Below are 15,804 nucleotides of genomic sequence, written 5' to 3'. Positions count from 1 at the left end.
AATAATAAAAACAATGCACAAACTTACTATTTGTTAGATGTCCACTTTGTCCTTTGGTTTTAAGTCAATGGGAAACAGTAACCACTAGGAAATCTGGTAGGCAGAAATACAATAAAATAATAAATAAGAATACGCTGAAAAGGAACTCTAGCTTTTCTGCAAGTTCTTTTTCTCATAATATTCCACAGGCAAGGTAAAAAAGTAAAACTGAAAAAATATATAAATATTTAAACATAGTCCAGCAGTCTTCAAGGACCCATGGCTCCCAAACTTTAAAACAGTTAAAGACTCAAAATGTTGAGATGCCACGAATAGAACAAAAATCCAAGTTCAATATCACTAGTTACACAGTGTATGTCAATAAGAAAGACTGAATCTCCAAAATAATGATTAATGTTTTTCCCTCTCTCTCTTTTTTTCCCTTTCCATTCACATTTTCCTTCCTATAAAATGCACATAGGTTTGTTCTTCCTTGTACCCTGACTCAGGCCTGGCTTTGAAATGCATTTCAATCTCTCAACACAGACTGCTTTCACTGCATTTAGAGTCCCACCAAGGCCCAGCTTTAAAAGCTACTGATTCTTTTTTTCTGTAGCCTTCCTCACAAAAGAAGGGTATTTTGTAAATTACCAGCTCGTTCAGATCAACAAAAGGTACTTTCATAGAAAGCCCCATTTGATTTTGCTCAAATTTGATTACAAGGATGGAGAAAAGGAAAGGAAGTCAAAAAGAAAAACCCCAGATGGCTTTTTCATTCATCTCAGTGAATGAGCTTTATCTGTGCCTTTTGAAACTGTAGCAGTGGAAAAGCATTTCTGTTGGCTTAAAAAACTTGACAAAAATTATTGGTTTGCCATTTCTCATGTAACTGCCATTGGGAACTGGATGAAAAGACTTTTTCATGGGATCGCCTGCTTGGATCAAAATAATGGAGATTAGGTATTTCATTATAAATTACAGTGGGAGATAGAGCAGGCTGTCATATTAATAGCAACCTGCTCATGGCCTTCAATGGTAGCTATTCTCCTAGACAAAGGACCAAGGGGTTGTCTATTGAACTTGTACTTTAGGCCTGATCAATTTTCTATCATCAAGGCAAAAGGTGAGGTGGCTAACAAAAGAATTCACACATGAGTGACCTCATAAGCCTAGAGATAAAACAGCTTAAAGAAACAAAACATCCTGAAATTATGGGTGATAAACTATATAAAGGAAAAAGAGGAGAGAGAAAGAGAAAAGGGGAGAAAAAAAGAGCACTGGTCTATAATTCTCTTTTCCCTTCTTGGGCGAATGGACACATTAAAAGCTACTTGTTTTCAGCTGTAGATAATTGCAGCGCTTGCCTTACAATGTTCTGCCTTAAAGCCTTCCATGTACTTCTTCTCCCAAGATTCCAGTAATTTCATTCCCGAATAACCACGCTAACGGAGGACTTTTAATAGCCACACACACACACACACACACAAAGGATCAACAACAACACCACCACAAGCAGAAAGATGCCATGTAATAGGCATTCAATATGTAATCAAACTACAGGGGACTGCTATCATCTCCCCTGAGCTGGTACATTTTCTATACGAAAGCTCACTAATTAAGAAGAAATTGGACAACTAAGTTATGTGGCAGGAGCATCCCTTCTAGAGACAGGAGGCCTTGACACATTTCTTTCAGCTGAGTTAATTTGTTATTTTATGCACTGTGCAAAACAACATGTGAAGTACACATGTTATAGACAGATGCCTTCACAAGTATATTCTCCTCACATCTTCCTAAGCCTAAGAGGGAGTGATGATCACTTTAGAATAGTGGCGTTCGACTTTCAAAGAAAGAAAGAATCACTTTGTTATCAATTGGAGATAAAAAGAGTGAAATCCTGGGCCACTGACATCAAATGACAAAACTCCCATTGACTTGAAGGGGGCCAGGATTTCATCCACAGAACCACACAAGTACAACCTTGATTATGTGAAACTCCCTGTTATCCAAAAGACAGTCATGACTTCTGATATCTCCTAAATATTTTGAAAATTCCCTCAATTTACTGACTTGTTCAGTATCTTTCCTCAATTTAGACAATTGAAGCTGGATTGTATTTGGAATGCAAAAATGCATGTATTATGTTTATAATAAATAGCCGATGCATTTATCAAAGCAGCTTGCAATTTGAACAGTTTTACCTTACATTAGACAGCATGACACAAATACAAAGGTAACCCAGAAGACTGTTTTACCTGTAGATAGAGGAAGGATGCTATATTGGTTAGGGCAGTAGCCTGAGACCTCGATTTAATCCCTGCTCTGCCACAAACATACTGTATGACCCTGGACAAGTCACTTAGCATCTCTTTGCTTCAGTTCCTGTTTGTGTAATAGAAATAATAGCACTGCTCCTCCTCTCAAGGGTTTTGTGAGGATAAATATATTAAAGATTATCAAGCAATCAAAAACTATAGTGATGAGAGCCATATAAGTATCATAGACAGACAGACATTTTGCTGGAGCCAACTGCCATATCAAGATCAGGGCTTCACGTAATACTTTAGGCCACATCTTCACTACCAAAAAAAAAAGTGTTTTCTGGTTTGTTTGTTTTTTTAAATAGCTGGATAACTAATGTGTTATCTATGCCACTATAAAATCCTAGTAGAGAGAAAGCACCTGTAATTTTCACTACAGTGAGATAGATGAACCATGGGCTGGGGTATACGGTAACCTTGCCTAACTACGTCACAGTAAAACTACAGGTGTCTTGTCTCCACTAGGATTTTACAGCAATAGCCATCACATTTTATTAATCTCATTGTAAAAAAACCACCCTTTTTGGCAGTGAAGCCAAAGCCTGAATCGAACACTGTAACAAAGCCACATGAGAAGCTAGCAAGGGCCACTTGTGGCTGTCAAGACAGGCATTAGGTATCACAACTGTAGTGAACACACTTCTGGGCAAATAGATGAACAACTGATTATCATTTCAAATCAAGGGAAGCTTTCGTAGCAATTTTATAATTCCCCTATCAAGTGAGATGCAAATGAAACATTAATGTGCTACCAATGACTGCAAGATACTTACAATTTTATTAGAGCTGGTTGAAAAATGGACAGTATATTTCACATAGTCTGCGGGGACTATATATGCTCCCTCTGTAGCAGGCTACTGCCTCCTCTGAGCCATGCTAGGGAAGTAGTCAATTCCCCTTCCCATTAGTTCATAACGAACAATTCAACTAATTTCACTTGTTTTGTTTTGTGAAATCGCAGGTCATGGTTTTATTTTCAAATGTGCCATTTAAATTCATTCAAAAAATAATCTTTGCAAATAGTTCTTAGTGTATAGTTTCTGCATGTGCAGCCCATTGTGACTGCTCAGTATGTGAAGCTCAAGCTGTTTGATTGGACACACAGGTCACATGGAATGTCCTGTTTGCTGACTGAGCCCAGATTTGGCAGTATATCGCTATTCGTAGCACTGTGCTGAAACATGTGAATAAATAGTTTCCTGAATTGGGGCCTGGACGTAGAAAACATTTAGAATCTAGTTCCTCGGATAAAGCTTTGCAAGTATACATCTGGAACTTTGCTTTATGTGACTATTCTGCAACATTTGCTATTTCAGTGAACATTCTTGCCAGTAAATGAATGGAAAGCAAACACAAACGGGATGTGAACACAGTCAAAGCTAACTAACTGAGAAAGACCAAAGGAGCATTCAGGGAATTTTCTCTCCCCATCAGCATTCACCCATCTTTAACAGAGAAGATCAACAGCCATAGGCTTAGAGGATATGAAGTGCAAAAGACAGCAGACCACTCACACTATCCCAGCTAAATCTCAGATAAACATATTGAATCACAGAATCATAGAAATGTAAAACGGGAAGGGACCTCAGGAAGTCAGTAAGTCCAGCCGCCTGCACTGTGGAAGGACCAAGTCAGCCTAGACCATCCCTGATAGCTTCCACTGGTGGGGACTCCACAACCTTCTTTGGAAGGCTATTTCAGAGCTTTGCTACCCTAAAGTTAGAATTTTTCTCTTAATATCTAACCTAAATCTCCCTTGCTGCAAATTAAGGTTATTACTTCTTGTCCTACCTTCCATGCACATGCAGAACAATTGATGACCATTCTCTTTATAGCAGCCCTTAATATATTGGAAGACTTTTATGTGGTCCCTCCTCAGTCTTCTTTTCTCAAGACTAAACATGCCTTTTTTTAACCTTTCCTGATAGATCAGGTTGTCTAAACCTTTTATCATTTTTGTTGCTCACCTCTGGACTCTTTCCAATTTGTGCACATCTTTCCTAAAGTGTGGTGCCCAGAACTGGACACACTCCTCTAGCTAAGGCCTCACCAGTGCTGACTAGAGTGAGACAATGTTGTTGTGTTGTTTGATTTTTCCTTCCTGTGAAGTACTTTGCATTTGTCTTTATTTAATTTTATCTTGTTGAATTCAGACAAATTCTCCAATTTGTCAAGGTCATTTTGAATTTTAAACCTGGCCTCCAAAGTGCTCGCAACCTCTCCCAGCTACCAGACCCCAGACTGACCCCTGCAGATCCCCACTAGATACGTCCTCCTACTTTGACAGCAAACTTTTGATAACTACTCTTTAAGTATGGTCTTTCAACTAGTTATGCATCCACCTTTAATCTAGACCCATTTCCCTAGTTTGCTCATAGAATGACATTAAGAACTGTGTCAAAAGCCTTACTAAAAATCAAGCTCTCTCACATCTACTGTTTCCCTCTTATCTGCTAAGGTCAGAGGTTCTCAGCCTTTTTCTTTCTGAGCCCTGCAACGCGCTGTAAAAGCTCCATGATCCACCTGTGCCACCACAACCGTTTTTCTGCATATCTGATAGATTAAAAGCTGTTAAACCGGGGTTGGGCAAACTACGGCCCGCGGGGCCAGATCCAGCCCCTCAGGGCTTTGGATCCGGCCCGAGGAATTGCCCCTCGTGGCGCTGCAGACCCCCCACTGCTCTCAGAAGCGGCTGGCACCATGTCCCTGCGGCCCCGGGATGGAGGGGCAGAAGGCTCCATGCGTTGCCCTTGCCTCCGGGCACCGCCCCGCCCCCAGCTCCCATTGGCTGGGAATGGGGAACCATGGCCAATGGGAGCTTTGGGGGAGGTACCTAGGGGCGTGGCAAGGGCAGCACACACTGAGCCCTCCGCCCCACCCTACCAGAGGGGCCACAGCACTTCCTGGAGTGGCATGGCATGGGGCAGGGCAGTCGGGCAGGGACCCTGTCCTGGTCCCGGAGTGTGCTGCTGCCACCACGGAGCTGCTTTAGTGCTGGGCCAGAGCCCAAACCCCGCCTGCATCCCACCCCTCAACTCCCTGTCCTAAGCCCCCTGCCTGCATCTCACACCCCTCCTGCACCCCACCTCCCTTCCCTGAGCCCCCTTGTACACCCCGCACCCTTCCTGCACCCCAACCCCATGCCCTAAACCCCTTCCTGCACTCTGCACCCCCATACACCCCAACTCCCTGCCCTAAGCCCCCTCATACACCTCTCACCCCTCCTCTGCCCCAATCCCTTGCCCTGAGCCCCTTCCTGCATACTACACTTCCTCCCACACCCCGCACTCCCTCCCACACCCCAACCTCCTGCCCCAGCCCTGCATACAATTTCCCCACCCAGAAGCGGCCCTCAGCCCAAACAGTTTGCCCAAACACATGCACAAATACATAATATAAAAAGGATAATATAATATTCAGCTTTTTATTTTTGTATGTTATAATATGCCTGAGTCCCACTACCTGGAGTTGAAGCCGAAGCCCGAGCCCTGCCACGCAGGGCCACCTGTTGCGTGGAGCCCCAGGCAATTGCCCTGCTTGCTACCTCTTAACTCTGGCCCTGCTGAAGCCAATAGGTTTCAGCCTATCATTCAGGAAAATTAATTCACTGTCTGGTTAAAAAAATAACCCCCCAGGTGTCCAAATAGCACACAGTGACTGGCTTCTTTTTTGAATGCTCTCTGGTTTATTTTGGTGGACCCTCTGAAACCTGCTTGCAGGTTGACCTACTGCTGCGGGTCTCAGTAATCCGATCAAAGAAGGAAATTAAGCTGGTTTGGGATAATTTGTTTCTGACAAATCCATGCTGACTATTCCTTATAGCTAGGGCTGTCAAGCGATTTTAAAAATTAATTGCGGTTAATCGAGCAATTAAAAAAATTAATTGTGATTAATCGCACTGTTAAACAATAATAGAGTACCATTTATATAAATATTTTTGGATGTTTTCCACATTTTCAAGTATATTGATTTCAGTTACAACACAGACTACGAAGCGTACAGTGCTCACTTTATATTTATTTTTATGATAAATATTTCACTGTAAAAATAAAAGAAATAGCATTTTTTCAATTCACTTAACAGTACTGTACAAGTACTGTAGTGGAATCTCTATCATGAAAGTTGAACTTACAAATGTAGAGTTATGTACAAAAATAACTGCATTCAAAAACAAAACAAACAATGTAAAACTTTATTTATGTTTTCCAGAGAACATGGGCCCATGCTGATGATGGGTTCTGCTTGATAACGATCCAAAGCAGAGCAGACAGACGCATGTTTAATTTTCGTTATCTGAGTCAAATGCCAAAAGCGGAAGGTTGATTTTCTTTTTTGGTGGTTCGGGTTCTGTAGTTTCCTCATCAGAGTGTCACTCTTTTAAGATTTCTGAAAGCACCTCGTCCCTCTCAGATTTTGGAAGGCACTTCAGATTCTTAAACCTTGAGTCCAGTGATGTAGCTATGTTTATAAATCTTGCATTGGTACCTTCTTTGCGTTTTGTCAAATCTGCAGTGAAAGTGTTCTTAAAATGAACAATGTGCTGGGTCATCATCTGAGACTGCTATAACATGAAATATATGGCAGAATGCGGGTAAAACACAGAGCAGGAGACATAAATGCTCCCCCAAGGAGTTCAGTTACAAATTTAATTAATGCATTATTTTTTAATGAGTGTCATCAGCATGGAAGCATGTCCTTTGGAATGGTGGCTAAAGTATGAAGGGGCATATGAATGTTTAGCATGTCTAGCATGTAAATACCTCGCAATGCCGGCTAAAAAGTGCCATGTAAGCATCTGTTCTCACTTTCAGGTGACATTGTAAATAAGAAGCAGGCAGCATTATCTCCTGTAAATGTAAATAAACTTGTTTCTCTTAGCGATTGGCTGCACAAGAAGTAGGACTGAGTAGACTTGTGGGCTCTGAAGTTTTACATTGAGTTTTGAGTGCAGTTATGTAACAAAAAAAGCTATATTTGTAAATTGCACTTCCACGATAAAGAGATTGCACTATGGTATTTGTATGAAGTGAATTAAAAATACTATTTCTTTTATCATTTTTACAGAACAAATATTTGTAATAAAAATAATATAAAGTGAGCAGAATACAATTTTTATTCTGTGTTGTAATTGAAATCAATATTTGAAAATGTAGAAAAACATCCAAAAAGTTTAATAAATTTCAATTGGCATTCTATTGTTTAACAGTGCAATTAAACCTGCGATTAATCACAATTAATTTTTTAGTTAATTGCGAGAGTTAACTGTGATTAATCAACAGCCCTACTTATAACTAAGGCTACAATTTAGTCAAGGGTATTTTTTATAAAGGTCATGGACAGGTCATGGGCAATAAAAATTCACAGTCCATGACCAGTCCATGACCTTTACTAAAAATACCCATGACTAAATCTTGGGGCTGTTGCAGGGGATACCCTGGGGGGCTGCTGCAGGGGATGCCAAGCAGCAGCTGCTCCGGACACCAGAGGGACTGCTGCTCCGGCAGTCCCTAGGGCTAGCCACTGCTTGGGCAGGCCTTGGAGCTAGCTGCACTGACTGCTGCTCAGGCAGCCCCTGGGGCCAGTTTTCTGGGGCCGCTCGAGCAGCAGCCAGTGCAGCTGGCCCTGGAGCTGCTCCAGCAGGGGCTGGTGTGGCTGTTCCTGGGGCCGCCCGAGCAGCTGGCCCCAGAGCCAGCTACACTGGATGCTGCACAAGTCACAGAGGTCTTGGAAAGTCACGGAATATGTGACTTCTGTGACCTCCGTGACAGACACAGGGTCCTATTTAAACCCTATTATCCTCCAGGTGGTTCCAAATTGATTGTTTAATCATTTTCTTCAGTATCTTTTCAGGTACTGAAGCTAGGCTGACTGGTCTATTATTCCCTGGGTCCTCCTTAGTCCCCTTTTTAAAGATAGGTGGTGTTATGTTTGCCCTTCTCCAGTCTTCCAGGACCTCTCCTGTCCTCCAGGAGTTCTCAAAGATAATTACTAACAGCTCCGAGATAGCTTCAGCTAGTTCCTTAAGTACCCTAGAATGAATTTCATCAGGCCCTGCTGACTTGAATGCATCTCACTTATCTAAATATTCTTTAACTTGTTCTTTCCCTATTTTGGCTTGCGTTCCTTCACCCGGATGAAAGATGCAAAGTATAATACCTATGCATTCAACAGTTGCTATGTAGCATTATTATTTAATTTTCGTTTTTTTGCAGTGGAATTCTTTACATTTTGAAAAGAGTATTTTATTGTCTCCTTGCCTTTGGGGTAGTAGCGGGAGATGTTCATTAACAGCTGTAATTGTACTAGGAAGGAAGAGAGGTAATAAGCGTAAACAGTGTGTCATGTATAATTAACATTTTAAATCACAGTATTTACTAAACTCCAGTGGTATTAATAGCCAGTTGAGGAACCATTGCTATGAGCTACAGGGGGCTGTGAACACAGAACCTGAATCTGCTTGTCCTGAGGTTTCTGATTGCCTAAAAGATAAGAGGAAAAAGAGTAATGGATGATAAATGATGTCAGGTACAGCAGAATAACTTCATATCATAAGATGCTGGGAAGTAGTTGACTGTTGGGTATCAAATACGTCTTACCCAAGATCATGATGGTGTCTCATAACCTAGCAGCCAGGTGGAATGACTAGAATTAATGATGGAGAAACATCAAGAAGTTAGGACACTTGTTTTAAATAAACACATGGGAGTTCAGGTGCGTTTCAGAACTTGGTGTGTCTTCATAATTAGTACAGAAGTCTGCAAGGACAGCATTTCTGGTGGAACTTTGCCTTCAGTTCTTGGGTGGCATCAGAAAAAGCAAAAGAGCATGAAAATGTTTGTAGAACAAGTTCAGATTGGCTGTTATTTTATCCAAACCAGCTCCTTCATTCTAAGTTTGAGGACATTTGGTTATAGTCTTTATACTTATTTAGCTCTGTAAATCCTCTCTAAGTGCTCACTGAATGCTCTGGGTGCCCATTCTATCCACGGAAAACACCTAGTACAAATAACACAATATAAAAGACTGTTCATCTCATATTGACAGACAAATACTCACCAGCAAATATACAAAATACACCAAATTTCTCCAGCCCTCAGTCCATGTCTCCCCAACTGCCTCAGGGAAAAGATGGACTATTCAGCAGGTCTGGAAGGTTAATAAATCCAGTACCAAAAGGTGAGACCAAATTACCCTTTCCAGAGAATGCTCTGGCAGCAGCTCCGTCCCATTTATAATAGCAGAGCTCCAGCTCAACTGGTTCTGTTCATCTCAGCTGTGGACAATGGAGAGGTAACCAGGTCCCAAACCATTTAGGGCTTTATAAGTTAAAATCTTTAAATTCACCTGGAAATGTACTGGCAGATAACACAGATCTTTGAGCATAACTTGCTCTTGGCATATAAATCCACTTTTTAAGGAGGAGGAGGAGGAGCATTCTACACTAGGTTCTGTTTCCAAGGGGTCTCAGTGCACCGTCCCATACAGAGCACAATGCAACAATGACACTTGTTGCAAGTTCCTTGCATCTGAGAAGCAATATTAAACTCTTCTCACCAGGCACCGATGGAGAGGGTGCTATTGGCTACAGCTGCTAGCAGGGCATTCAGGATCTCACAGCACATCTCAACTGCACATCTAAATGGTCATATGCTCTGCATCAGGGTACAAATATAGGTTCCTCTAATTTTTCCAGCTGTCTCTCCCAATGCAACTACCCTATCAAGCCACTTTTATCTTGATGAAGCGATGGTAAGCCAGCCCTCTTCCAAGCCCCAAGGTCATATAGACTGCATGGCCCATCTTTTCCCCTAAGGAGGCCTTAACATTCATGCTGAAACCTCTTGACACCATGCTGGCAGTATAAGGCACCTTAAAGTGGATATAACTAATTTCCATCCATTTTAAAGCACCTCTTCCTCCATCAGATCAGTGCAAAAAGACTTTAGTGTAACAGAGAATCAGGGTTTGGGTTATTTGTTCCACTGCTCTGGCCAGGTCAAAAGTGATGGAGATGTAGAGCAAGATGCCATCAGCATACTAAACTTGTTGGAGTCCATGTCGCCTCACTAACCCTCCCCCAGCAGCCAGATATACACATAGAATAGGAGGGGTAGCAAAATAGCCCGATGAGGTACCCCAAATAAGAGACTCCTCAGGGCAGAGGATCAATTGTCTGCTACAATCCTCCAAGTTTTCTCAGAAAAATAAAACTGAGGTTATTCCAGAGAAGCTGTGTCCATCTCTGCCTTGGTCCACAAGTAATACAATAATATATAGTGATAAAGATAATCAGTGGTTTCAGAAGCTGATGACATCTAAAAGAATCAACACAGACATTTTATTTTCATCCATTACTAGGAGAAGATCATCAGTTAATGTAATCAGGACAGTTTCTAAACCATTTCCAAGCCTATAACCTGCTTGGCCAGGGTCAAGGTATTCAAAGTTTTCTAAACACAGCTTTCTCAATGGTCAACCAGACTGTCCATGTCAAGTGTTGGTTTCTTGAACACTGACCTCACAATAGCTTCTTTCAGAACCACTGGCATCCTGCCCCTTTCTGTGCTTCCCAGCTGGCTTTCAACACCCGGAAAGGACAAGGATCCAGCTTGCAGGTGTCACAAAGCTGGCCCAGCACCACCAAGATCACAGAGAGCAATATTGCCTGGAACTGCAAGAGAGAAGACTCAGCAGGAGTCTTCTTGAGAAACTGTTCTGTTTCCATGCCAGTAGACAACTCAGTCCAAATCAAAGCAATTTTATCTCGGAAGTAACATGAAAATTCTAGCAAGGACAGTCAGCACAGGAAGTTTCTGGATCACACAGATATCAATAACGAGACCAAATAATTTTTTAACTCAGTCCTAAAGTCTTCAGTCTTAGAAGTCTAACAGTCAGCTGCTCTAGTGAGCAACAATATCCAAAAAAGTGTTGGTATTTCTTTAGGGAACAGTAAAGATTTAATTTCCTTATTTACACCTCACAGGGGTGTTGTGAGGATAAGTACATTAACATTTGTGAAGCACTTTGAGAACTACCAATGAAAATTATTACATAAGAGTTAGGTTAGCAATGAGTTAAATTTATACTGCAAAACCTGGTAGCATACTTGCACAAATTATGGAGAAGCAATACGAATACAGTAAACATTGTATATTTAGTATAAACAGGGATAGGTCATAAAAAGTGAGCCTAACATTACCATAGCAGAGATAACTTTATATTTTATCTCTGGAAATATAGAGGGAAATCCCTTAAACCCACTAATGAAATGAGACAAAACACGACGATTCTTTAACATGCACACACACTACACAATAGTTTAGCACAAAAAGCAAACATAACTTAAATTGAAACTAATTTACCTGCAATCTGGCCACAATGCCAGAGTAACATTTAAATTACATATAACGACAAAGAGAATTTAGGAAAATACATAAGCGATATAAAATAGTAAATTACCTTTTTTTAAAAAGTTCATAAAAAAAGAAAAATACAATTCTATCACACAACTGAAAAAAAGATTTCAGCAGAACAACATCTAAGACAGCATTTCTCAAACTTTAGAAATCTGAGTTCCTTTTCAAGAAAATGAAACCAAACGCACCCCATTTCCATTTCCTCCTCCCCACTTGCAACGACAACAAATGTTATCAAAGGCCCACCCATATTAATCCATGTACAACCCTAACCTTCCCTTCCTTCCTTCCATCAAGAGTTCTTTGCACAGTGCAGAGTCCCTGCCCCTCTTTAGAAATGCTGATCTATGACGTGAACTTCAGGTCTCAGGCAAATACCCAGAAATATGAATAGGAGATTGCCTACATAAGAACTATGGCATCAGGGCCACAAGTGACAAACATTACTATAATTCCGACAATAATCCAGAGCACATATTCCAGTAGAGAAGGCAATGCACTGAAATGTTCATACTGCCAATGCCTCTTAATACCAAATAAATTAACAATTCTTAAAAATCAATACATACATAACCTCTGGTTGTACCAACATTTAAGAATACCAGGGTACCACGTTGTTGACTTCGCCGGACTTCTATGTTTCAGCTATAGCAAGTGATTGCTACATTCTGACAACTCCAGCCCTAAATTACCATGACAACATGAACATATAATTATATACATGCACTGGAAGCCAAACTAATGAAAGAGAAGTACAAAGCATCTGAGAGGATTTTTTTTTTAATTTTGTGATGCAAGGAAAACTAGTAGAACTGAATAGATTTTTTTAAATCATATTTTCACAAAGGAACATCATGTTTATTAAAACAGGGAATTAAATGGATTTTAATGTAACAAACACTAAGACCATTCCAATCTTTCAGCCCATTTGTTTAATCAAATTTTTCAATAGCAAAAAATTCAAAAAGACAGAAATAAAGCTATTTTAAGTATTGTGTTGTGCAATTACAAGTATTTGGCAGAGATCATTTTACTTTTTTTTATTATGTTCCTGAGTTTAGCAGACCTTATTTTGAACTGAATTTTAGCAACATACCTAACATACAAAAATCAAAATAAACTTTGTGGTTCGTACATTTAAAATAAATTCCTGCAAAGACTTTTTACATAAACACATTAAATTCAACTTCGGACAAGTGTTGTTTTAAATATTTTTTTCAGGTGAATGTAGCACTGGTGAAATGTGCCATATAAAGTCCTCTCTTTTCAAGGCTGTTTAACTACAGAATATATGCAGCACAGTCAGCTACAGTACATAGTTTCCCACATGGCTTCCTGCTCCCAGTAAAATACATCAACACCTTGGATGGATTAGCTGTAGGGATCATTTGTCAAACTCATTCAATCCTGATTTTTCTGATGCAGTGATGGTGGTGGTAGTTTTGGAGATGAAGACACATCTGTTAGGGAACAGAGTGAAAGCACTCAATTCACACAGACCACTGAACAGCCTATAACCAGAAAATCTACCCTCTCCTCTTATGTACCCTTCCTGGCCTTGTCAGCAGTCAGGAGCCAGGCTGTGTTCTAAGGGTTTACAAGACCAGTGGCTTCTCATCAGTAAGATGTTGCTAGGCAGTACACCCATGTGCTGGAGAATCTTTGCAGATCATGCACCTTGTTCAGACAATGCACTCAGATCCAACAGAGGTGGTGATAAGAGTATTGTCCTGGTTGATTTTGTGGAACAGCATTCATGTTAGTGACCCAAGCAAGCTATTACTTTCCTCATTTGTCAGATGAACATAATGATGGTTGAATCTCACCCTTTTGAATGCCATTCAGAAGCATGCAAATCACAGAAGGGGAGAGAACCATGCCATATGTATGCATGCTGTGGGGTGGTTTCCAGGAACAGACACTAAACCTCACTGACTCGTACCTGCTTGTGGTTTCTTTTCACTGTGATACTAGCTAGAAAACATACTATAATATAGACACCAAACCAAAAATTCTTTCTAAAAAAGCCAGTCCAGGTCCCTAGCTAAGTTGTTACCATATGACTGATATATATGTGTCAGTAGTGTCGGTCTACTCTAGACCCAGATTTTCAAGAACAGGTGCCTAAAATTGATACTAAGTCCCATAGTTAGGCTTGATTTTCAGCCAGACTTTAGGCTTGACTTGATTTTCAGCACTGAAAATCAGGCATGTCTGTTCATATTTAGGAACTCAAATAAATGGCCTGATTTTCAGTGAGAGTTGCTGGGTGCTCCACACTTTTGGAAATCAGGTAGTTTATTTAAGTGCCTAAATATGAACTTAACTAAAAATCTTAACTTTAGGCACCCAAATTTGAAAGTCTTAGCCCTAATTCCTGGTGAACAGGTCTTCACAACACTAGAATGCTCAGAGAGACACGGTGGGTGAGGTAATATCTTGTATTGGTCCAATGAAATAGATTGCCTTGCCCACCTTGGCTCTCTAATATTCTGGGACCAACCCTGCTACAACACTGCAAATCACAAAATTGGAATGATTAGTGGGCTCAGCAGAGATGCCAAGAACTGAGTGGGCACAGAAGCTGCAACTCTCACCTCTAGGAAATGACCCTCCATGGCAGAATTCATGCACAAGCATTATAGAGAAACCTTGCAGTTCTGCTGCCATATTGCAGCTGTTCAGTGAAAAGAAGACTTCTGCCTCCAGATCTGACAAGTCAATAACAGTCACAGCACTATCATATGGAAAATAACAGAGGCTCACCTTTTTACTTAACACCAACAAAACATTACAACATTCCAGGGTGTCTGATAAACTCTCACCATGATTTCTCTGCTAAACATTACAGTTGCGAAGTTAAAATACTGTCATGACTGAAAGCAAAGGGATAGCAACTTTCAGAGAAGCTTGAGGGAGAGAAAAGATGAATGAAATCCTGGCTCCATTGAAGTCAATGATAAAATTTCCATTTATTTTAGTGGAGCCAGGATTTCATCCAAATACGTTTTCTAAGAAAAATCTGAAAACCCAGACAACGAGCTGGAGAAGGAAAGAGGAAGGAAGGGTGTTCCAGACAGCACAAGCTGCAGAGAACTTAAAACAGAAGAAAATCTAGCAATAAACCTGTGGTACACCTGGAACATGTATGCTATGTAAGCCAGGCTAGGTCTCCAGACTGATGTAAAATATTAGTCAATACTGTGTTTGTAATGAGTTCTTTAGGCCTGGGCCTACAGTAAAGGCTTTCCACCCAGGTGGCTTTCTCCCTGAACGGTTCATGAGGGCACTGGTGGTTCTAACACAGCCATCTTTAAAAAGATCTTATGAAAGTTCCTTAATATGGAATTGTTCAGCCTGCAAAACGTATACAATCCAGCGGCTTCATCATCAGAAAAGGGGGTCTTTGAACATGTATTAATATATGCAAGGTGTAATTAGAAATAATGCCATGGCATACTAAGAAATTATACTCCGCTACATGCATTAGCCAGAAAAGTAGCGGTTTCTGTTCTAATTCTAATATCAGTCCTTAAATGTGAAGTATCAGAGGGGTAGCCATGTTAGTCTGGATCTGTAAAAGCAGCAAAGAATCTTGTGGCATCTTATAGACTAACAGACGTTTTGGAGCATGAGCTTTCGTGGGTCTATAAGGTGCCACAGGATTCTTTGCTGCTTGTACAGTACTTTAATGCAATTGCGATCATGCCACATTCCCCTCATCTTGGCTAGACCAGTAGTTCTCAGCCAGGGGTACACGTACTCCTGGGGTATGCAGAAGTCTTCCAGGGGATACTCAACTCATCTAGATCAGTGTTTCTCAAGCTGGAGTTGCAACTCCCAGGGTGTATGTATTGTGGGACAGGTTTGGGGGGTCACAAGTGCAGGGCTGGCAGGTGGGGGTGGCAAGCAGGGCAATTCCCCAGGGTCCCACACCACAAGGGGCGCTGTGAAATTAAGTTTCATTCTTCAGGCTTCAGCCCCACTCCCTGGGGTTCCAGTTTCAGACAAGGCTCATAAGTGAAAAAGAGGCTCAACTATCACACTGAAATACAAGTACAATGTTTATATTCCAGTCGATTTAT

General features: G+C 40.9%; 1 protein-coding gene and 1 long non-coding RNA gene across 3 annotated transcripts in view; one reads left to right on the top strand and one right to left on the bottom strand.

Moving 5' to 3' along the window:
- Positions 1-15,804, top strand: part of DNAJC19 (DnaJ heat shock protein family (Hsp40) member C19) — a 734,312-nt gene that overhangs the window by 665,992 nt on the left and 52,516 nt on the right. The gene's annotated exons all lie outside the window — the stretch shown is intronic.
- LOC127056465 (uncharacterized) overlaps positions 1-15,804 on the bottom strand; it is a 402,113-nt gene that overhangs the window by 360,556 nt on the left and 25,753 nt on the right. For both annotated transcript variants that reach the window (XR_007775816.1, XR_007775817.1), the window contains exon 2: positions 28-93. This is a non-coding gene — a long non-coding RNA (uncharacterized LOC127056465). The remainder of the gene's footprint in view (positions 1-27; positions 94-15,804) is intronic.

Source organism: Gopherus flavomarginatus, chromosome 8 (assembly GCF_025201925.1).
Source record: "Gopherus flavomarginatus isolate rGopFla2 chromosome 8, rGopFla2.mat.asm, whole genome shotgun sequence".
Lineage (NCBI taxonomy): Eukaryota > Metazoa > Chordata > Testudines > Testudinidae > Gopherus > Gopherus flavomarginatus.
The sequence above is the reverse complement of the archived record's forward strand: the minus strand, read 5'-3'. Positions and strand labels throughout refer to the sequence as shown.